The sequence below is a fragment of the Lactuca virosa genome, chromosome 9, assembly GCF_052849685.1.
Source record: "Lactuca virosa cultivar CGN04683 chromosome 9, Lactuca_virosa_CGN04683_v6, whole genome shotgun sequence".
Lineage (NCBI taxonomy): Eukaryota > Viridiplantae > Streptophyta > Magnoliopsida > Asterales > Asteraceae > Lactuca > Lactuca virosa.
In genome coordinates, this window is record NC_136434.1 from 14,839,559 (window position 1) to 14,864,354 (window position 24,796).

Sequence of the window (24,796 nt, forward strand, 5' to 3'; positions counted from 1 at the left end):
CCCCGACATCCAAGTCACAAATCGAAGAGCATAATCTGAAATTAAACATGCCATTAAATAACTCATTAATGCATCTCGAAAGATCTAGGAATTTCATGATAGATTGAAATTGGTAAAGGGTATTACCTACCTTAAATAAATTCGCGATTAGATTATGACAACCCTCTTCTTAATTTTGAATTGTATTTTTGGATCCTAGCCTTGAATATAAATTCAGGTTAAAATATTAAGGATTAATAAACTAACTAAAATCTTATATCTTATTTAAGATGTTTGGATTCAACGGTCTTCCTTTTGCTTCTTACTCGCGCCTTCTACACGCTTTTTCACCCGAACTTCCTGCTGAGCAATCTTCACTCCTTTCCATCCTAATGATACTTGAACAATATGATATCACAAAGGCCTTATTTACGTGAAAGTATGATGAAGGAACTTCTATGTGTACGTTTGTAAGCAAAGTGAAAACATACATTGGCAGATTGGGTAATATGGGTGGTGAATTTCCTATGGAGCATGTTATAGATTTAATTCTAATTTTGCTCCCATATTCTTACAAACAGATTGTAACAAATTTCCACATGAAGAACCTCGAGGTTACCCTTATGGAACTTTTAGGCATTTTAGAGGCTGAAGAAGCAAACATTTTTTAAAAGAGAAAATCCATTTCGTTCCAAGACTGATGAAACTAGTAATGACTATGAGCAAAAGGTATTTTCTTTTCTCAAAGAAAACGAAAGAGTTGTGACTGAAGTGTTCAATCAAGGACTTAAGAGAAAGGCTGACCGTGAGATTGCTCCAAACCATAACTTAATTGAGGCATATTGTCCTTACTGTGAATTAAAAAGCTAACAAAAAAGAAGCTGCCCTGAATACCTGAAAGACATTGAGGATGAGATGGCTCAAGCAACCGAATCTGATTTAGGTAGTGACTAAAACCTTTCATACTACTAGATTCATTAATTCTTGACATTGTATGTGATATTCACATATGCTTGGTTTTGTAGGAAATGAAGAATAAAATCTAGAGCTTGGGGAGATCGATCAGCTTATGGAACTAGAGAAAGGTCATTTGTTACATTGCTTGGAGAGATCAAGTTGAAGCTTATAGTATAGTTATGATTAGTTTAGATTTAAAAAATTGTTGTTATTTGTCAGAAATGACATGAAACATAATTTCTTGTCACACATTATTTAGACAAGGAAATCACTACACTTTTGATAATAATGATGGTACAATTTTAGTTTATAAAAATGGTGTATTTATTTTCAAATCTTTTCATTGTAATGGTGTGTATAAAACTATTATGTGTGTGAATGAACTAGGAAATTGTGTTTATAATATTTAATCTTCCTATAGTCTAGACAAACCATGCTTTATGGCTTTGTCATCTTGCACACATAAACAAAAAACACATTGCCTAACTCCAGAAGGATGGAGTGTTGGAATTGTTTGATCTAAAGTCAGACGATCAATGCGAATCTTGTTTATTGGGCAATATGACTAAATCATCGTTCGTCGGTACTTGTGAAAGAGGTGAATGGCTGTTAGAGCTAATACGTATAGATGTATGTGGGCCTTTCAGATCCACCATAAGAGATTCTAATCGCTACTACATAATGTTTATTGATGATTACAGTAGATATAGCTATATATATCTAACCAAGCATAAATCATAAACCTTTGAAAAGTTCAAAGAGTTTAAGCACGAAGTAGGGAATTAGTTAGGCAAGAAGATAAAGATGCTCTGGTCTGATAGAGGTGGAGAATATCTTTTGAGTTCAATGGCTATCTTAAGGAATGTGGAAGCGTTTCACAATTGTCGCCTCCTAGGACACCACAACTTAATGGTGTAGCTGAGAGACGAAATCGAACCTTGCTAGACATGCTTGGTTCCATGATGATTCGATCTTTGCTTCCTATATCATTATGGGGGTATGCTTTGAAGATACCTGCCCATATTATCAATCTTGTTCCTACCAAAAGGTTGCCAAAACACCTCATGAGATGTGGATAGTGAAACCTCCCTCGCTCGCACATATCAAGGTCTGGGGCTGTGAGATTTTTGTTAGGCACGAAACCCAAGATAAACTAGAACCCAGAGCCGATAAGTGTATTTTCATTGGTTAACGACATAAGTTATTTGGATTCTTGTTCTAGACCTATTGAGAATGTGGTATTTTGTATCTTGAATAGGAGTCTTTCAAGAGACAAAGCTCATATCCAAATGAGACAGTGGGAGTACAATTGATCTTGAAGAGCTTCAAGAGTCACCCAATAAAGGAACCTTCAATGAAACTAGCTCTCAACCTGAGACTGGAATTGTTGATCCCAATGACGAATTGTTACCTCTTTGTCGATCCGGTAGAGTTAACATGACACCATCGTTTTATGGCTTCCATATAATGAATGATGGGGACACGTTTATCAGTGATAATACACTAGTGAATTTGGATGAACCAGTTAACTACAAGGAAGCGAGGGCATGACCTGAGGCTACAAAATAGAAAGGGGCAATGGATAACGAGATCCAGTCCATGTATGATAACCAAGTATGGACTTTGGTTGATAAATCGCCTGGTCGAAAGACATTAGGTTGTAAATGGATCTTCAAGAAAAAAGACTTACATAGATGGTAATGTGTAGACCTTCAAGGCAAGGTTGGTCGCAAAAGGCTTTACTCAAACCCAAGGGATCGACTACGATGAGAACTTTTCACCAGTTGTCAAGATTAAGTCTATTAGGGTAATGCTTACCATAACTGCTTATAATGATTATGAAGTATGGAAAATGGATGTTAAAACTGATTTCTTGAATGGAAAACTTACTAAGGATATTTACATGGCTCAACCAGAAGGTTTTTAATATGCCAAATTCCCTAACAAGGTGTGCAAGCTTGAAAAGTCCATTTATGGACTTAAACAAGCATCTCGTAGCTGGAATCTTTGCTTTCATGAAAAGTTCAAGGAGTTTGGATTTTTCAAGAAGTGAGGATGAGTCTTGCGTATATGTCAAAGCTAGTGGGAATGTAGTAACCTTCCTAGTTTTGTATGTTGAGGACATACTCCTTATAGGAAACACTGTCCCAACTTTGCAAGAGGTGAAGTGTTGGCTTGGGAAGTGCTTCACTATGAATGATCTAGGAGAGACTATGTATATACTTGGAATAAGGATTTACAGAGACAGGTAGAGACGTTTGCTTGGCGTTAGCCATAGTACTTACTTGGATAGAATATTGAAATGGTTTAATGTGGAAAATTCCAAGAAAGGGATTTACCCATGCATCATACTATAAAATTGAGCAAGGCTCAATGTCCTAGTAGTGATAAGGAAATAGATATGATGAGTCGAGTCCCATATACTTTGGCTATAGGATCAATCATGTATGTTATGACATGTACTCGACCTGATGTAGCCTTTGCTTTGAACATGGTTAGCAGATATCAGGAAATCATGGCATGGCTCATTAGACAACAGTGAAGAATATACTTAAGTATTTGCGAAAGACGAAACATATGATATTATTTTTTGGTGGCAAATATGAGCTTAAAGTGAGTGGTTATAGTGACGTCAGTTTTTAAACGGATCAAGATAATAGTTATTCACAATTCGGATTGGTATTCCCATTGAATGATGGAGCGTTTACTTGGAAGAGTTCCAAGGAGCAGAAGGTGGTTGATTCTACTTGTAAATTAGAGTACATCACAGAAAGTGAGACAACGAAGGAAGCGACATGATTGACAAACTTCGTTGGATACCTTGGAGTTGTTCCTTCGATCCAGGAACCCATAGATATTTTATGCGACAATGAAGGTGTGGTGGCTTTGACAAAAGAACCAAAAGATCATGGTAGATCAAGGCACATCGACAAAAAATACAATTATATCACACATCAAGTTGAAGAAGGCAAGATCGTGGTGAATCGAGTATCATCAGAAGAAAATCCTGCTGATCCTCTCACAAAGAGATAAAGCAAGGTCAAGCACTTCGAGCATGCTAAGAGCATTGGGCTAAGAGATGATGTTAGATTCTAGATTTTAGTTGTTAGTTGATAGTTTTGAAATATTTGAACAATAATCAATTGTAATTGAATGGTGATTAATTAATGGAGATTTATTAATGTTCAAAGTGTGTGATATCATTTGTCAATTAATTTATTCTTGTGTTTCACTTTGCATGTTTTACTTCCTGAATATTAATTTATTTGCAATATCACAATCAATCATACTTATGGGGAGTTGGTATTGATTTAAAACTGTTATGGAATATTTGTAGATTGTAAATGGTGATTGGACATTGCATGTGGATTGCTGCAATATTCATGAGTACTTAAAAAATGAGGATTTGGAGTAGTAGTTAAACCTACTCTTAGAGATTACTTCATGGATTTTATCACAAGTAATTCTAAGATGATAATATCTTCTATACTTGAAACATATATATATATATATATATATATATATATATATATATAAGTCATAGTTTTTGAATCTGTTATGCATTGGTTTGCATCAACGCATTCGTAACTGGATATCATAAAGTGTATTTACATGCATGACATAACGAGTAAAACGTATGATTATATAGTCAAAGTTTATTCGTTTATTTTGCCTATTTAGGGAAAGCGATATCTTTAGTCCCCTTGAGGACTTGATATTGATATTATAAGTGTTGGGCCCATATGAGACTGAATTGATGTGTTCAGTTAGTAGTCCAACGACATCATCACAAATCCGGAAATCGAGAAACAGAATATTGGACCATGAGATTGATTCTAATACATGTCATGTGTCCATACAATATCTTGTAGAACGGAGGAATAGTTGATCACTTATCTTAGGGCTGACATCTGCTTTAATTAGAGTTTGACAGTGGCTTGGAATGCACTCTTTGCTAGTTATTTAGAGAGTTATACTTGCAATTGTAGTTGACGACTTATCCAAGTGGGAGACCTTTGGATTAGGGTGTCCAAGGTCTTAATTAAATTGATATATTGATTGAATAATAGTAAAATCCTTTTTAGGTTGCCCTCATAACCAGGAAATAGCTTAAATTGATAATTAAGAGAGATAAAGATTTATTAATATATTATTGAATAATATATTAATTAGAAATAGTAAATAATTAATTGAGAATTAATCAAAATTAATTTAATTAATTGTGTTGATTTAACTAGAACTCCCTATAGGGGACAGTTTTAGAAGTCCCTTGATAGGGTTTCTAGAAGCTAAAACATCCCCAAAATACAGTCTGAAAATTGCGTTTTAAATCAGTAATAAAACCATAGTCATCATACGTCATAGAAAAATCACAATAATGTATCTCAAAAATAATATAACAACTGTCATGTATATCAGAGTATAAACATCTCAGGCTGAACAAATGGTGTGTGCACTGCAATCTTCCTGAGCTCCTCTTTTGAAAACTGAGTACTTGAAACCAAACTGAAAACTGTAAGCACGAAGCTTAGTGAGTCTCCCCAAACTACCATATACCATACAATAACACATACTGGGCATTGCCCACTGCATCGGGCCCCGCCCGGCATCGGACCGAAGTCCGAACTAATTTGGGCCCCGCCCACTGCATTAGCCCCGCCCGGCATCAGACTGAAGTCCGGAATAACTTGGGCCCCGCCCACTGCATCGAGCCCCGCCCGGCATCGGACTGAAGTCCGGAATAACTTGGGCCCCGCCCACTGCATCGGACCGAAGCCCGGAATGTACTTAACATAAAAAAACATAAACATATAACATAATCGTATATACTGCATCGGGCTTGCCCGACATCGGACCGAAGCCTGGAACATATAACACATAACACAAACATGCATGAATCACAAAGACATCAAGCATACATAACTACTTATCGGTATTTCCCCGGCATCGGACCGAAGTCCGGAACACATAACATATAACATGTAAGCTAAATCACTGTATCGGGCCCCGCCCGACATCGGACCGAAGTCTGGTACTATTAACATCTAAACGGGCCGGAATTGTGGCCTTAGACCCGTTCCTACTGGAAGAGGACTCACCTCACACTGCTGAAGTCCTGCTGACAAAACCATAGCTGCTGGATGACAGATTCCCGATCTATCAATATCAAAAAAACACCCAATTAATAATTGGGTTCTAACACATATCCATAAGTCCATGCTTGGGGTAAAAGACTACTTTACCCCCTAACTTTGCTTGACTCAAGCCCAAGGCCCAATCCAAAGGCCCAAAAGTCTAATAACGGACCAAGGCCCAACTATGGCCTAATTTTCCAAATTGGGCCCAAACCTCTACATGGTCTTGCCTTAAGGCCCAATCCATTTATTCTTGGTCCAATACTTGACATTCTGATGGCCCAATATCTCATAATCATCAAGGCCCAAACTATGGCCCAATTTTCCAAATTGGGCCCAAACCCTCCTATGGGCCTTACCCTAAAGCCCATTAAAATGTTCTAGTCCATTTGCTTGTTCTTGGATGGCCCAACACAAAGCCCAAGCGAAATTAGGGTTTCACATAAAATGATGATTAGGGTTAAGTGTTTCTTACTTAACCCATTAAGGACTTAATCCATTAAGTCCTTTACTCTACTAGATAAGTGCTATGGAGTGATTGGGCTTAATACACAATCCAATCTCAATGGCCCCAGAGTGGGTCCAATAAGTCTAAGGCCCAAATACTCACAATTAGGGTTTTCTAAACCCTAATTAGGGTTTCCACCCAACCATGGCCCAATAGGCCCAAAAATTAATCTTTAAGCCCATTAGGGTTTTGCTAAGTCCATTAGGGTTTGCTAGTGGGGCACCACCCACTACCACCTCGGGTAGTGGTGGTCAACGGCGGCACACGGCGGCGGCCACCACCTTACGGTGGTGGTTATTATTATTTTTCATTATTCGATGCTAATTACAGTTACAAGGCTTTTAATCCAAAAATAACCCACACACTCTAACTAACACACACACACACAACCACATCGTGGTGGCCGGCGGTGGCGCTTGGCGGCAGCCACCACCTCACGGTGGTGGTGGCTGTTCCCGACTTTCCGGCTAGACAAAACTCCCCATACATAAACTAACAAACATTAAAAACGGAAACACACACTCACACAATCTCACAGCCACCACCACGGCGGCTGGTGGCGACATGACACGGCAGGAGGGAGTAAATGCGACGGCAGGCGGTGGTTTGCATTAACAGCCACAACCTCACGGTGGTGGCGAGTTTCCTTGAGTCTCGGCCTATCGACACACGACGCAAATGCAACTGATCCACCTTGGGGTGGAGAACTTCGACCGGAGCACTGATAAAGGAAGGTGGCGCGACGGCTATCTGCTGTGGGATGGAGCAGCGACCGAAGATCGAAAAAGCGGGATGGCGACAGCGCACTTGATGAAACAGTCGAATGGTGGAGGTTACAACGTCGAGGCCCGACAGCAGCCTCTCGAGCGGTCCTCCCTGAAAGCATTGTCGGTCTAAGCGGCTCTTCTCGGCAACCCAACTTCTGGCTACAGTGGAGATGGTGGCGGATGGACGTCCTCCGGTGATGGCGGCTATCGGAGGTGAAGGAGGAGGGTGGGGAAATGGCGACCGTTGCTTAGGGGGGTTGGCGGCTGCAACACATGCCCTAGGGTTAGGGTTTCACGAGTTATATACCCCGACCAAAAAGAAACTTTCCCATAATTACAATTCCAGCCCCTCCTTCTCTTATTCCTTTCAATCTAAGTCCCTATTTTACCCTTTTAACCCCATCTCCTGAAATTCTTTACAAATAAACTCCATAATTTACCAATTAGCCCCTTAACCTCTAAAATCTTTTCAAAAGAAGTCCCATAAATTACCATTTAGTCCCTGCATTCTTAAATACTTACAAAACTAATCTGAAACTTACACTTTTAACCCCCCAACTTCTAAAATTCTTCACAATTTAGTCCGAGACTTACATTTATTAATTTATTTAAATAAACGGGGCGTTACAGAAGCCTTCCTTGGTTGATAAGGAAAGAAATTTGAATTGCATTATAATATTATTATTTTGAATTCAAATCAAGGTTTCCTACAATTATAAATAGGGACCTCTAGTAGGCTTAAGAACCCTGCATAAGTTCAAGGAATTTTCGAAATCTCTCGCCCTCTCTCTTATTTCGATCCTAGGTGTTCCTATGGTTTTGGGTGTGACATATTAGAGGCTTCCACACTATTGGGGCTAGCATTCCAAGAAGGTTTCTTTGAAAGTACATTGCTATTTACGATAATAACAATAAAGTATGTAATTTAAACCTTTATGATTTTCGATTTTACATAGGGTTATTTAAAAGTTTCAAAATATGTTGTTATTATGAGAAAGCCATTAAATTTTCTAGGTTGAATGTACCTATAATAGTTTATGTAAAATTCTGCAAGTACATAGAAGTAATATAGAAAACCCATCAGAATTGCTAGTGAGTTTGTTCCTCCTCCTAGTTGATTTATTCTGCTCTTTTGAGTTCATTAGGTGTGGATGAAGAGAGTGATTATGGTTTTGATCCTTTCGTCCATACAAGGTGGCATGCACAAGATCTTAAGCTCAAAGTTCAATAACTACAAGATAGGTATATAGTTATTCTTTTGTTTATGTTATCATAGGGTAACAATAATAGCATAAAACTTAGATCCTTAGGTTGCATGAACACATAGGATGTTGTTATGTTTCCGATATCATGATCAATGTGTTTTGTTACATAGAAATCCTAATAAGTTTTCCAAACTCCATATAGAAAATGACAAAAGGGACCAATAACCACTAAAATATTAGACCTAACAACATACATCCATAAAGTTTGAAACTTGATCACTTACACAACTTGAGGATGCTACAAGAAGGTAGAAAATATATGGAAGCTTCTCTTGACACAAAATAGCAACTGACTTCTTCTTCAAGTTTCACACCGAGGCATAAGACACCAACAATGGAGGCAAAGAGGTTAGGGTTTAGAGGTGAAGGTCCAAAACATCAACCAAATCCACCATTAGACCTGGAATTTTCTAAACTCCATAGAGATCATGACAAAAGGGATCAATAACCACTAAAATGTTAGACCTAGCAACATACATCCATAAAGTTTGAGACTTGATCACTTACAAAGCTTGAGGAGGCCACAAGGAGGTAGAAAATACATGAAGCTTGCTTCTCTTGACACCAAATAGCAACAAACTTCTTCTTCAAGCTTCACACCAAGGCATAAGACACCAACAATGGAGGTAAAGAGGCTATGATTTAGAGGTGAATGATTTCTGGGGTTGGAGGCTGAGCAAATATTGAAACCCTCAAAGTTAGTGTCCTTATATAGGGCTCAAGGCCCAAGATTAGGGTTTGGGTTGATTGCGGCTACGGTTGCGACCCTCTTCATGGTTTGGGCTTATCCATTGTGTGCGTCACGAACAAGGGTTGTCCACCAAACCCTCCAACTCATTTCCTCAAGATTCCTAACTAGACCCATATGAAAAACATGCATTACAAATATATCTCAACTAATTACATATGAAATTTATTGCACGGTGTATTTGATGGAATGTATCCATTCAATCTAGCATTATATGCATGATTTATGCTCCGAAGCCGTTTGACTCCGTCCAACCTTTCAAAGAACATATTGCATTACCATTTTAATATTATATAATTTAAATAATAATAAGGTAAAAGTAAACAAAAATATCGAGAAAAATAATTTTTCACAAGTTAGAGTTGTTTTTATTATTTAAAAAAAAATACCGAGAACATGTTGTTTTCATTATTTTAATTATACATTGTTTTTATCCAATTTTAGACTAAATTAATTCTTCATAGACATAATACTGGCTATGATGTATAAAACAATATCAAATACAAAAAACATATTTTATAACAGTATAACGAAAAAAATGTATTTAATAACGGATTTAAAACTGAAAATATGCATTTTATATATATATATATATATATATATATATATATATATATATATATATATATATATATATATATCAAACTAAAACAAATATATATAATATACAAATAAAAATAAAACGGTCTAGATATATTGGGACTTAAATAAGATATTATGGAATAACGATTGCTATAAAAATCAAAATATACTGGCAAAATATATATAAACGTTTAAAATATGCAATTGGTTCACTTCAACATTGAAAAAACTTAAAGGACTATTTTGTTATAAGACAAAATTGTAAAAATGGTCTCTGTGTGGTTGGCAAAATTATATGGTTTTTGTCCAAAATATTTTAGTTGTCCACTAGTGGTCCAAATTGGATATTATACATATATATTAAAGCGCATGGACTATTTCAACAGTAATTTTTTGGTTTTGGAGTTTTGCCACATAATTTTCAAACTTTGATAATTTTAGTCTCCATTGTTTATTTTTTCTCAATTTCGTCACACAACTTTCACCGTCTTTTTTTAAAAAGGCCACATAATTTTCAAGCTTTAATAATTTTAGTCCCCATTGTTTATTTTTTCTCAATTTCGTCACACAACTTTCACCGCCTTTTTTTTTAAAAGAACTCTTTCAACATGAATGTTTTTGCTTTTAGAGTTTGGCGATATAATTTTCAAGTTTTGCTAATTTTAGTCCCCATTGTTTATTGTTTCTCAATTTCGTCACACAACTTTCACCGTCTTTTTCTAAAAAGAATGACACGTGCAACGCACGGACCTTTTCCTAGTTTTTATTGTTTTTGATCCCTATACACTTAAAAAAGACGATTATACCATTATAATTTATATTTTTCATTATCTTTAATTACTGAAATACATAAACTAATTTACTTTATATTTTTTCTAACTTAAAACAAAAAAAGGCCCACCCACCCTATTTCTCTTTCCCTCTCTCTCAACAAAAAACACCCACCCAATTTCTCTGTCATCAACGTTCCCCACCACCATCCGCCGCCAACCACCACCATCTTCCGCCAACTACCTCTATTTCCCTTACCCTTACCCCCATATCTCATTCATTAACCCAATAAGCGTTCACAACCAACCACAACACCATCGTTCGCCACCATTATCAGTCGCCATCCACCCCATCCCCACTGTCCTCTCTTCCCCTGTCTCTTCGGGAATCACTCACAAAGCTGAAAACCACCATTAACATATCCCCTTCTTGCCCAAATCTAAACCAAGAGCCCAAATCGATGCAAGGGGTGCTTAAACCCAAAAATTAAACCCCACCCCAACGTCCTCTCTACCCTATCTCACCGGAAACCACTGACAGTCACCATTCTTTCGTAAAACCACCGTCAATGTCACCATTATCGTTGGGGAACCATCATAGAAAACTAGCAAAGTCGTCCTTACCCTTGATCGACGTTGTCAGCTACCCAAAGCACCTTCATTGTCGTCCAATGGCCTCTATCACGTCCACAACCTCCATCTCTATATGTTACAGCCTTACGTACAAGCATAAACCTTCACCATCCCACCAAAAGCACCCCTGCACCGTCGAACATCGCCTCAATCGAAAACCACCACAGAGCAACACCTCACCAGGCCTCCTTATTCACTATATGTTGTCATCATCGGGCCTCCTTTCAACGATTAAGATTTTCAGCCGCCACCACTACCTACATCTGAACTCCGATAATCTCCAATCTGGACTGAGAAGGGTACACCCTACATATCGATTCCAAAAAGAAGATATCTCCATCGAAGAAGGGAAAGCCTAAGGTTTTCTTTGCCTCTTTGTCTCATTCTTTTGCTGGTACAACCGTTGAAGAAAGCGAAGGGCACGGTTGTGGTCTAACAATGACGGTGATGGTGTCCGAAAAGTGGGTCTGACGGTAGTGGATCTTCACTGTCTCCTCTTTTTGTAAGATTGACAGCAAGCTCGTGGATGTTTAACTGCATTAACACATCAAATTAAGATTCTGATAGTAGTAAAATAGTAAAATCGGTCAATGATGAAACGACTTTAAGAACTTACTTGTGCTCCAAGTGCTCGACTCTCAGGCCCACCATTGGCTGAAATCTAAAACAACAAAAAAGAAGATAAGACACTAGCAGAACTCCATGGGCTTCAAAACGCACATGCTAACTTACCTCCTGATCTTGGGGAAGCTGTTTTTCCATCAAAATTTGGTAGGATGATAGAGAGTCGAAGATTACAATCCCAGCCAGTTGGCATCAAGAAATAATGAAAAAGAACAGGGGATAACAATTGATCACTTCCATAGACTAAATCCCCAAAACGTATCAACCTAGAACATGAAGAGATTAATGGGAATTGTCAGGCTTGGGACATTAAGCACATTGGATGAACAATCACATAACATGGATGAACAAGATGACGAATCAATGACACAAATCAGTGAAATCCAACATAACTAAGCTATCAAATACAACATGACTAAGCTGATTGTAAAAAGATTTTGAACAATTGAGACTAGGAACCCTAAAAACGGAATTCACATTCCAGATGATTGAAAATAATAGGGTCGCATTTTGTTTACCTGATGCATGAGTCTGATGCGATAAGAGGGGAAGCAAGTTGTGATCGGAAGTAAAAACAGGGAAGCAACGATCAGAATTAAGGTGAGATAGGAAGCAGCGATTTTAAGTATCTGTGGTATTGGGATTTACAAGTAAGGGCATTATTGTCCATTTCATATTTATTTTCAATTATAATGATTTAAGGTTATAAAAAAGGATTATAAATCAATAAAAATTAACAAAAAATTAAATTTGGGTATATATGATATTATTAAATATTAAGAAGGGCAAATATGATATTTAGATTTTAGGCCGGACAAATACGATATTTAGTTATTTAGCAAGGGCATATACGAAATTTTGTCTTGTTATAAATATAAATTATATATGATAACTGTAAAATGAAATTAAAATAAATTACATACGTAAAAATCGTTCATCATTAGTGTTGGGGTTCTCCAAACCCCAACTATTGTGCTCTCGAGAATCATCTCCCGTTGTAAAAACTATGGAACGATTATATCTCATCATTTCTATTTAATTATATACACACTCTGTTTATGTCTTCCTTTTCATTTATGTTGTGTTTATGGTTTTATTCCCCTTTCTGAACAAGGGTATTTGGTTCCTGGTCTTCTACGAGGATCGGAGCGGCCGGTTCTTGTATAAGGTTTTCAACGTGTTGAGTTTGAGTCTTCATTGCTGAAGACTTGTATTGTAAGTTTCTTTCTAATTTCTTTTGTTTTGTTTGTGATTGTTACCGATTTTCTTATTTCCGCTACTCACTTCAAGTCTTCTGCTTGTCTTTTTTTTTTCTTCTGCAATAGTTACTTAGGTTTGGGAAAACATTTTATGAACGCCAGCTGTATAGATTATGTGTTTCTCAAGCGTGTATATGCTATTTCAATTCTAATTACATTGTTTATAAGGTGGTGCTTTGTATCAATTATCTTATCTGATATATACATTAGAAGACTTCACATATTTTATTCGAATTTGTGTTACCCAAGCTTGAATTGTATATATAATTAGTTAATTCTCTAAGATTTATAGTTGAGTTACAATTTTTCACTGATCTAAGTGCAAAATGTAAGTATTAATAACTGGCAAAATCTTCTGTTCGTCTTTTTTTTTCTTCTGCAATAGCATATATACACATGAGAAACACATAATCTATACATCTGGTGCTTTGTATCAATTATCTGGTATGAACATTAGAAGACTTCACATTTTTCTTCGAATTTGAGTTACCTGAGCTTGAATTGCATATATGTTTAGTTAATTCTCTAGGATTTATAGTTGATCTTCAAATTTTTTTACTGATCTAAGTGCAAAATGTAGGACGAAGTTTGTGTCAATTATCATCTATCAATATCATGTCACCTTACATTCATGGCCTCACTTACTCACAAAAGTCGCTAAAATGTTTAGAAACTAACCTCAAGACAATTTATCAAAACATCTAAAAGTAGGTCGAATGTTTTATCAAAGCGTCTAATAGTGGGTCGAATGTAGGGGCGACAAATCGGGCCATCGTGTCGTGTTTTTGTATGACACGACACAACAATGTTTTATGTAACACGAACACGACACGATGTCGTGTTTTTTTAACTAACACGAAAACGAACCAATTAAAAAACGACAAACACGACACGACAAAGATAACATAATATAACAATTAGTTTATTTAATTAATATTTAATCATACATAACACGAAAAACACGACACACACGACAGATAAATGCTAAATCGTGTCAATTTTGTGTCGAATGTTGCACACGAACACGACACAAACATGAACTCCAATTTCGTTTCGTGTCGTGTCAACAATTGTCACCCCTAGTCGAATGTATCCACAAAGTCTATTGAAGAGCTTATAGCCGAACTCGAAAAGATTGATGATGAGGTATGACACATTAGTTATTATTCTTTGTTACTTTTTTACATTAATTTTGTTTGTTGTTTGATTAGGTGTAAAAACACCATGATAAAAATACAATCTAGAGAGGTTGGGTAAACTAAAGGGGAAGAGTTTGTTTGATGAACTATGCGAAAATGATTCTTTGGAAACACTAAGGTATATGTAAGTACTGGTTTTTAAAAAATCTAATATTTTTTTTAAATTGTATTTATTTTTCTCTATTTGTGTTTCTCAGAATGCAGTCATCCACACAAGAGTTAATGGTTAACTTGCATTATCAAACTGTTGAAAACGCTCTAAACATTCATCCACACAAGAGTTAATGGTTAACTTGCATTATCAAACTGTTGAAAACGCTCTAAACATACTCTGAACGATGCTAATTTTTTTAGGAAAACTAAGAAGTAAGTCTTTTAAGTATATATATATATATATATATATATGTGTGTGTGTGTGTGTGTGTGTGTTTAAAATGTATATATTTTTATGTTTTTTTTAGCTGTGAAAACCTTAAAGATCATTACTGGAAAAGGTGGAGAAGCCCATGGAGTGCCGGTTATTAGACCAGATGTAAGTATTAATATTATTACGCTAAGATTTGAGAAGCGTTTTAATGTAATTTCGTGTTTTAAATTGCATTTCAGGTAATTCAATTTGCTGAGAATGAGGGTTTTGATTTGAAGCCAGAAAGAGGAAATGATGGGATTTTAATTCTCACCATGAACGAAAAGGTTCAGAAGTATGAAGCCATTAAAGCTCAAAATTGATGGTGATTATGGTGAACATTATGCTTAAACCATTAATGCTCTCAGCATTAATGGTTTAAGCCTAATGTTCACCATAATCACCATCAATTTTGAGCTTTAATGGCTTCATACTTCTGAACCTTTTCGTTCATGGTGAGAATTAAAATCCCATCATTTCCTCTTTCTGGCTTCAAATCAAAACCCTCATTCTCAGCAAATTGAATTACCTGAAATGCAATTTAAAACACGAAATTACATTAAAACGCTTCTCAAATCTTAGCGTAATAATATTAATACTTACATCTGGTCTAATAACCGGCACTCCATGGGCTTCTCCTCTTTAAGGTTTTCACGGCTAAAAAAAACATAAAAATATATACATTTAAACACACACACACACACACTTAAAAAACATACTTCCTAGTTTTCCTAAAAAAATTAACATCATTTAGAGTATGTTTAAAGCGTTTTCAACAGTTTGATAATGCAAGTTAATCATTAACTCTAGTGTGGATGCCCGCATTCTGAGAAAACAAATAGAGAAAAATAAATACAATTTAAAAAAATATTAGATTTTTTAAAAACCATTACTTACATATACATTAGTGTTTCCAAAGAATCGTTTTCGCATAGTTGATCAAGCAAACTCTTCCCCTTTAATTTCGCCAGCCTCTATAAATAGTCATTTTTATCATGGTGTTTTTCACCTAATCAAACAACAAACAAAATTAATGTAAAAAAGTAAGAAAGAATAATAACTAATATAACTAATATGTCATACCTCATCATCAATCTTTTCGAGTTCGGTAACAATCACAAACAAAACAAAAGAAATTAGAAAGAAACTTACAATACAAGTCTTCAGCAATGAAGACTCAAACTCAACACGTCGAAAATCTTATACAAGAACCGGCCGCTCCGATCTTCGTAAAAGATCAGGAACCAAATACCCTCGTTCAGAAAGGGGAATAAAACCCTAAACACAACATAAATGAAAAGGAAGACATAAACAGAGTGTGTATATAATTAAATAGAAATGATGAGATATAATAGTTCCATAGTTTTTACAGCAGGAGATGATTCTCGAGAGCACAATAGTTAGGGTTTGAAGAACCCCAACACTAATGATGAACGATTTTTACGTATGTAATTTATTTTAATTTCATTTTACAGTTATGATATATATTTTATATTTATAACAAAATAGCCCCTTGATTTTTTTATGACGACGACAACGATTTTAATAATTTTGTCTCATTTATATTTATAACAAGACAAAATTGCAAAAATGGTTCCTGTGATTGTCAAAATTCTGTGACTTTAGTCCAAAAAAATTTGGTGGTACATCAATGGTCCAATTTTGAATACCTTGTGTGATTTTGGTCGATATGGTTCGCGTTTGTTGTGGTTTTGGTTCATACCCTACCTAAAATGACGAATATGCCCTTAAATTATTCTTTTTTAATTTCTTTTAACTATTTTATTATTATTCTAATTAAAAATAAATAAAAAATAAAAAATTTCACCCACCCACCCCTCTTATCTCTTCCTCTGTACCTTTATCTCCTATAAAAAAAACCACCGTGCATTCCAAGAGCCAAGAATCGTCCGGCAACCACAAATCGTCCCCCTCAAGATCCACCACCGTCAGACCCACTTTTCGAACACCACCACCATCATTGTTAGACCACCACTGTGCCCTTCGCTTTCTTCCACGGTTGTACCAGCAAAAGAATGAGACAAAGAGGCAAAGAAAACCTTAGGCTTTCCCTTCTTCGATAGAGATATCTTCTTTTTGGAATCCAGATGTAGGGTGTACCCTTCTTGGTCTTGGAGATTATCAGAGTTTAGATGTAGGTAGTGGTGGCGGCTGAAAACCCTGATTGCTGAAAGGAGGCCTGATGATGACAGCATATGGTGAATAAGGAGGCCTAGTGAGGTCTTGCTATGTGGTGGTTTTCGACGGAGGCGATGCTCGATGGTGCAGGGGTGTTTTTGGTTGGATGGTGAAGGTTGATGCTCGTACGTAAGGCTGTAACAGATGGAGATGAAGGCTGTGGAGGCGATAAAGGCCATTGGATGACAATGAAGGTGCTTTGGGTAGCTGACAACGCCGATCAAGGGTAAGGACAACTTCGCTAGTTTTCTATGATGGTTCCCCAATGATAATGGTGACATTGACATTGGTTTCAAGAAAGAATGGTGGATGTCAGTGGTTTCCGGCGAGATAGGGTAGAGAGGACGTTGGGGGTGGAGTTTAATTTTTGGGTTTAAGCACCCCTTGCATCGATTTGGGCAGTTGGTTTATCTGGGCAAGAAGGGGATATGTTAATGGTGGTTTTCAGCTTTGTGAGTGACTTCCGACGAGATAGGGGGGAGAGAGGACAATGGGGATAGGGTGGATGGCGGATGATAGTGGTGGTGAACGACGGTGTGGTGGTTGTTGGTAAAGTTTTATCGGGTTAATGAATGAGCGATGAGGGTAAGGGTGAGGGAAATAGAGGTAGTTGGCGGAAGATGGTGGTGGTTGGCGGTGGATGGTGGTGGGGAACAGTGATGACAGAGAAATTGGGTGGGTGTTTTTTGTTGAGAGAGAGAGGGAAAGAGAAATGGGGTGGGTGGGCCCTTTTTTTTGTTTTAAGTTAAAAAATATAAAGTAAATTAGTTTATGTATTTCAGTAATTAAAGATAATGAAAAATATAAATTATAAGGGCATAATCATCTTTTTAAGTGTATATGGACCAAAAACAATAAAAAAATCCAATTTTGGACCATTGGTGCACCACTAAAACTTTTTGGACAAAAACCACATAATTTTGCCAACCACAGGGACCATTTTTGCAATTTTGTCAATTATGTTTATTGATTCAGGGACAAAAATCATTATAAACCATCAAAAACCAAAATTGCAATCCGATTCCTTTTAGGACCAAAACCGAAAAAAGGACTAAACTCAACTACCAAATTTGTAAACTACTCTAGAATATTATGAATTCACTCTTTAATTTGCACATACCACAAAGCGATCATCAGTGGGCAAAAACGTTTTGGCAGTTTCCAAGACTTTGGAAAGAAGAACTGGAAGATTGTCATTAAAGCCATAGACCTTTAGCTCTAATTTGTCACTAACAAGTGATATAGAAGTTTCCAAGTTGCCTACAACAAAAGGAAGCAGGTTATTACAAAAAATCCTCAGGTTTCAAATATATAAAATGTAAAAATAAATAGCAAAAATACTTGCCTGATATACAATGTCATTCAATTTGTAACACGGAAATAATTAAGTATTAGCACGTGGGAATCGGAATGACGTATCGAGCTTGTACCAGAACTTCATCAATTATGCATTCCGGAGGAGATACATCGGCGGAATCACACATTACCCCGTTTGCACAAATGGAAAAGTCTTTTGGAATTGGAATGAATTCGTTCTTTGCAGGTAGATGTAATGCAACATCTATTTCTGGAGGAATACTTTCCTCTTTATACTGTGATCCAAACCATGGTTCACTTTGGACATCTGAAACAACAAATGAAACATGTTTCAAAACTCAAATGTCTATCATAGCAACCCACTTTCAAAGTCATAGTTTCTTGAGATCCTTTTTTTTTACCTTGTGACTTATTGAAGGACTTTGATACTAATATCAATCAATCCTCATGTTGTCTGGTGTGAAGAAACTCAAAACATGATTGATCAATTCTGCATCCCACACTTTGTATGCATAATCCCCATATATATAATGTGCTCCGGTGGATAGATAAGCAAATTTTCTGAAATATCAATAAAAGTTTGTTAAATATATTATTTGATATAACAAAACAAGGATATAATATATATGAAAAAGATAACAGAAAGAGATACCTGAAAGCTCTGCAGCATATATATTCATCTTGGGGTTGTTCTTCAGCAAATGTAAAATCCATATTTGCAATGTCTTGAAGTTCTTTATAGATCCATTCTTGGGGAGACTTTTGTTGCAGTAACTTTAGGTATTGATATACAAAACCAATGATCTCATAATATATCTGCAATTTTTTCAAACAAGATTTTTAATAAATCCAAAAAAGATGACGATTACTTACATGGATAAGAAAAGATTGTGATTTTAATTATTACCTTTTCAAGACCAGAGTCAGTGAAGTAAATAGACATGCCAAAAAACGTATGCTATTGAAGATCGATGCATTCCATCATCACCAACACCAGCAGATATAGAAGTTTCCCATCCTTTTGCTTTTAGAAAGAAGAGTAAGCTTCCTCTGTCCTCTGTAAACAAAAGTTTGCTTTTAGTAGATTGACTAGATTAACATTTTTTTAATTGAAAGCAAATTTATTATCTTATGGAAATATAGTGGTTTACCATGCCCTATGAGATGTGCCAAATAGTCTTCTGCTTTCTTTGTGTAGTCTTTTCTAAGACATGGTAATGTCCATGATAGATCAAGAATATGGACATCTTTAACAGCTTCTAAACGATAAATTTTTCCTGGACTCTCCAAATGGGGAGTCCTGGTTTGACTTCTGACTTTAAAGCATTGCTGGTTTTGACTTTGCTAAATAGCTCAAGAACCCAACTTTCAACCACATCAAGAGTTTCTGCAACACCAAAAATGACTTCATGATTCTTACCCACAACTTTTCCATGAACCATAACATAATTTAGTTAATTTTAAGCAAAATGCACATGACAATTTAATACAGTTCAGTAGAATATAAACACACCTGAATCTACAGCCTGTACTTCTCGATCCATTGCTTCGTTCTTCACAAATGGCGAAATAAAAAACTGAGAAAATCTGAGAAATATAGAGGATATGGCTAAGTATGCTTCAATCTAATAACATGAAAGATAAAATCTATGCACTATACTTGAAAAGATTGTAGAGTTACCTTCTCAAAGCACCCTGGAGAAATATATTCTGGTTTAACTTCAAAATGGTAGCAAGTATGCTCAACTTCTGTGTATGCATTGGAGGAGCCCCCATGCTTGGACAAGTAACTGTCATACTAGCACATAGAAGAGTCAAAAACAGGGAGGAAAACAGATCACAAGATCCACTAAATAAAGTACAAATGAAATAGTAAATAGCAGGAAAAAAAAACCTCATTTTCATCTGGAAATTCTGCACTACCCATGAAAAGCATGTGTTCTGCAATAAATCAAGTAATAAGTACCACTGAACCATTAAACAGAACAATTAGTCACTAAGTATCATTCTCATTCCTTGCAACATTGTCAATGGATATGATTATATGCATTAAACAGAAGTTCTGGTAAACCCTCGTTTAGTGCTTCATAATGAAGCTTCCACCACCAAATATCAACTGCTTAGTGCTTAGATATCATGAACCCAAAAATATATGATTAAGAAAGCAATAGATGTTTGGTAATTACAATCTGAGTCTATAAAGATGCATGTCTTTCCAGATTTACAGAAGATGGAGTATTAAATGAGATACAGTCATAAGGGAAGAGAAACAAACCAAGAAAATGTGCAAGACTGATAAAGAACCACTGAAGGTTGACACCCCTCTTTTTCCTCTTTTTGGGTCACCACTTCGTAGGCCACCACTCCGAGTGTTGGAACCTTGCAAGATGGGGATGGCTCCGATACCAATTGATACGGACCCATCCCATACTAGACCTGTATCATGAGACTCTGTGCCTCTAAAGGATCACAAAAGCTACCCATCCCTACACACATTGCTGCTGCAGCCTGCAAAATAATAACAATTTCAGTCTATAAATGTAATCAGATTCAATCATAAATAGCTCCAAAGTCATTAGTTAACCTTTAACTTTCCTCATTATATGCTAAATGATCTTAAATATTTATAAGTAAAATGATAAAACCTACAAACGAAAGCAAGAAAGAAAAAGCTACAACTTTGTAAAATCAAAGGCACAGTAGAGAACCAAAATATATCTTCACTCCAATAAAAACCATAAAGTCTCACTCAGTTCCAAATGAGCAAGCAAGTATTTCAAAACTATAATTCAACATGAGAAGCTGCCATAGAAATTATAACATAGTAGAAGCATCAAAACGAAGTAGTTCCATTTTTAAAATGCTCAAACCAATTTTACGACACTCGTCGATTTAAACATGTTGATGTTTCCATTATGACATGTGAAGGTGAAAGTACCCCTCAATTTTCGACCCAATAGCTGAAGATTGATAACTAAACCTTTTTAGTTGATTTTTTTTCCTTCATTGCCTTAATCATCATCGTCGTCGTCGTCTTCTCCTTCGTCTTCTTCTTCTCCGCTTTCATCCTCATCATCTTCGCCATCTTCCTCATCGGCATCATCATCGCCGATTTCATCAGGCCTGGTACTTTCCGGTGGCCCGTTCATATAAATATCAGGATCATGCACAAGCAAAGCACAGAGGCCATTCGGCAGCTGTATGTATCTGTATAACCGCCTATCGTTCGGCGACTTCACTACGATATAGTCCGACGAATAGTACAGACTACAGCCGTTTACTGTGTGCTTTGGAATCGGGTCTATCTCTAGGGCGTCGGCCTGGATCGGAAGTAACCAAAGCAATCTTGGTTCGATGTTCGTAGCTTGCAAGGGGCAGAAACGCCTAACGAGTGACCTACTAGATTTACAGATTCGGTCCTTTTATTATTTATTATAGAGTAAATTTGAATTTTGGTCCTTGTGGTTTGTACCACGGCATAAGCTCATTTTTTATAATTTAATTTTTTGTTTTGTGTTTATTTGATCATTTAACTCATTGATTTTGTATTCATTTGGTCAATTAATTCATTTTAAGTTTTAAAATTGTGCTCATTTAGTCACTTAACTTTTGAAGTTGTGCTTATTTTTATAACTTTATTTTTAATGTTTAGTGACTAGATGAGTACGATTTTAAAAGTTATGTGGCTAAATGATCATAAAGTCAAAACTTAAGTGATCAAACCAAAAGTTAGGTGACTAAATAAGCATAAGGCCAAAAGTTCGGTGACCTTTTAAAGCTTAAAATGAGTTAAATGACCAAATGAGTACAAAGCCAAAAGTTAAATGATAAAAAATGACCTAAACTCTTGTACGAATATGTCCTTTTAGATTAACTTTTGAATTTTTGACAGGGAAAAGTATAGGAAAAATCTTTATGTTTTATAGTCGATTTAGTCCTTATCTTTTTTTTTGTAATTAAATCCTGATTACTGGTAAATGTAATCAGAGATGGTTAATTAATGGGTTTATTGGTACCCAACTGATGTGTCACCTTACGTGGAAGCAACATGTCAAATGGCATCCTACATGTCATTTAAGATGGATAAATTGAAGCAGTGTACGCATCGGGTTCTTCTTCTTCATCCACAATCAAAGGGGCGATTAGGGCAAACGGGAAACATGAAATCGATGTCGAGTTCTTCAAGCATCAACTATTATGGGGATACAACTGGAACGTGGATGTACCACCCAGTTCTGAATCATTTCATTACTAGGGGTCGTGGCCCGGTTATCAGTTATCATAAGGCTTAGGGTCTTGGGGAAGAAGAGAATTAACCTTTTTGGTCATCGGTATTATAGATTAGGTGGTCTGAGAGTTCGGTTGTGTTTCGGAACCAAGGGGTATAATCATAATTTGGCAGTTCGGGCCATTATGAGTTTTGGGTTTTTGTTCGGAAGATATTTAGGCGAGGGTGTGTTGATAGAAGTGTAAGGTTTCTCGTCACCTTTTCGTGGATATAAAGTTCGTCGAAAGTGGACTTAGAACGAAGGAGTTATGGTCAAATGAAATTTAAGTGTTGTAGAGGTTCATCGAGTACGCGGGGCGTACTCGTCGTGTACGCAGGGCGTAGTAGGTGATCAGATCGCGGAGGCCTTTTGAGTACGACAGGCGTACTAAGGGGTACGCGGGGCGTACTCCCTTCAGATAGAAACCCTAATTTCTAGGGTTTTACCCTATTTAAGCTTCAATTATTCTTTGAGCCTTGCCTCTTATCAGCCTACATAACTCCTAAACCATAATCTCAACCCTTAGCCACCATCTTGGAGTTCTTAAGCTCTTGTAAGGGATTTTGGAGTGTTCTTGAGCATTTTGAATAGATTGAAGGTTGTTGAAGGATCATCACTTGGAGTGGGGCTTGTAGATCCAGAAGTTATTCACCTTTTGCAACCTATTGAAGGTAAAAAGCTCTCATATTGGCATCTCTTTGGATAGATCTTGTATGGAGTGGTTTATGGCACATTTTGGTCCCTTTGGTTTGTCTTTATGAGGTTAAGCTTGCCCCAAGAGTTTGGACACTAGATCTGGACGTTTTAGGTGTCCCAAATGCATAAAAATGTAATCTTGATAGTTGATATCAACCCATGCATGTGTATTAGCCCGTCCTCAGTGCAAAATCTGCCAAACTCAACTCCTTTCGTTCTCCTCCTAAACAAAATGTGATATTTTCCCCTCATGAATGCCCTTCTTCTTTCTGAATCGAACAGTGGTCAGGAACTTCATGCATAGCTCCTTGTAAACCGACTCTTATATCTGAAAAAGTCTTCTCCAGCCCATGCAAACGAATTGCCCTTGCACCCCGTCAAAAGCCTTTGTTAAGTAGGGTTCAAGTGCATCTAACAACCTGACTTCTTCCATCCAACATTGCTTCTCTGGGTTTTTCTCATGTAAAAGTCTTCATTTCTTTGTTAGGTTCTAAAAAAAATTCAGATCCTTAGTTTGAGTTTGGAATCACCCGGAGGTTCATCCAAATCCCTCAAACCAAGGCTCTGAAACCAAATTGTGACACCTCAAAACTTATCCCAAATTTTTCATTTTTAAATTTACCAAAATCAAGATTTCACAACTGTGACATCCCCATTTTCACGGCCAGAAAAGACCGATTTTGTTTATGCTTTATAAAAATCAGAGTACTTCTTTTAATAAAAATCTTGCGGAATTTGTTCCCAGAAAAACATGATAAATACGTTATCAAAGCATTTCCGAAGAAATGTATTTTTATTCATTTTAAAACATTTGGGATGTCATCGTTAATACAGAAACATAAGCATAAACATAACTTACATTCATTTACACTAGTGATCTACATCTCTTTTAAATCTCTCAGTGTAATGTAACTTCATATCGACACCTGTGATACAAATAAACTGAGTGGGTCAGGTTGGGAAACCTGGTGAGTACATAGGGTTTTCAACCCACAATAATATAATTATTATGTTTAAACATCAAACAATCAACCCAATTACCCATCCCTATTATCTTCTTTACTCTTAAGGATCTACCCTAAGAATCAATTATTCCTCGTTCATTCATTCCTAAGGATCATCCTAAGGAATCGGCACGAAGTCCATTGTTGTCAATGACACATCTGTCAAGCACAGCTGCTAGTTCTATCACTTAGGCGTAGCTGCCAGAATTGTGACATTCTATGTGAGGCGCAACTACTAGTATTGTCCTTCGAGCACAGCTGCTAGGGTTATCTCGTTTATTGACAGTATCGTTTTCGAGAGTCCACTCGCAATACATGTCAATGGGTTTTTAGAGTACACCGGTGAACACATCGTTCACAACACCTACAGGTTGCAAGTCTGCCAGTGTTCCACTGGACTGTCTAGAATAGTCCGTGGTTGTCATCCATACTCTGCTAGATGACGGGGCCATCATTTGGGAAAGGCTTCTCACATCGTCC

General features: G+C 36.6%; 1 pseudogene across 1 annotated transcript; it reads right to left on the reverse strand.

Moving 5' to 3' along the window:
* Nucleotides 1–17,588: 17,588 nt before the first annotated feature.
* On the reverse strand, nucleotides 17,589–21,735 carry LOC145138961 (nardilysin-like; annotated as a pseudogene). The gene is made up of 12 exons (XR_013721799.1): nucleotides 21,329–21,735; nucleotides 20,624–20,856; nucleotides 20,243–20,289; nucleotides 20,030–20,146; nucleotides 19,862–19,935; nucleotides 19,500–19,735; nucleotides 19,256–19,405; nucleotides 19,001–19,164; nucleotides 18,750–18,909; nucleotides 18,373–18,655; nucleotides 18,152–18,291; nucleotides 17,589–17,759 (listed from the first exon to the last, which is right to left on the reverse strand). The product of XR_013721799.1 is annotated as a nardilysin-like (transcript).
* Nucleotides 21,736–24,796: the final 3,061 nt, after the last annotated feature.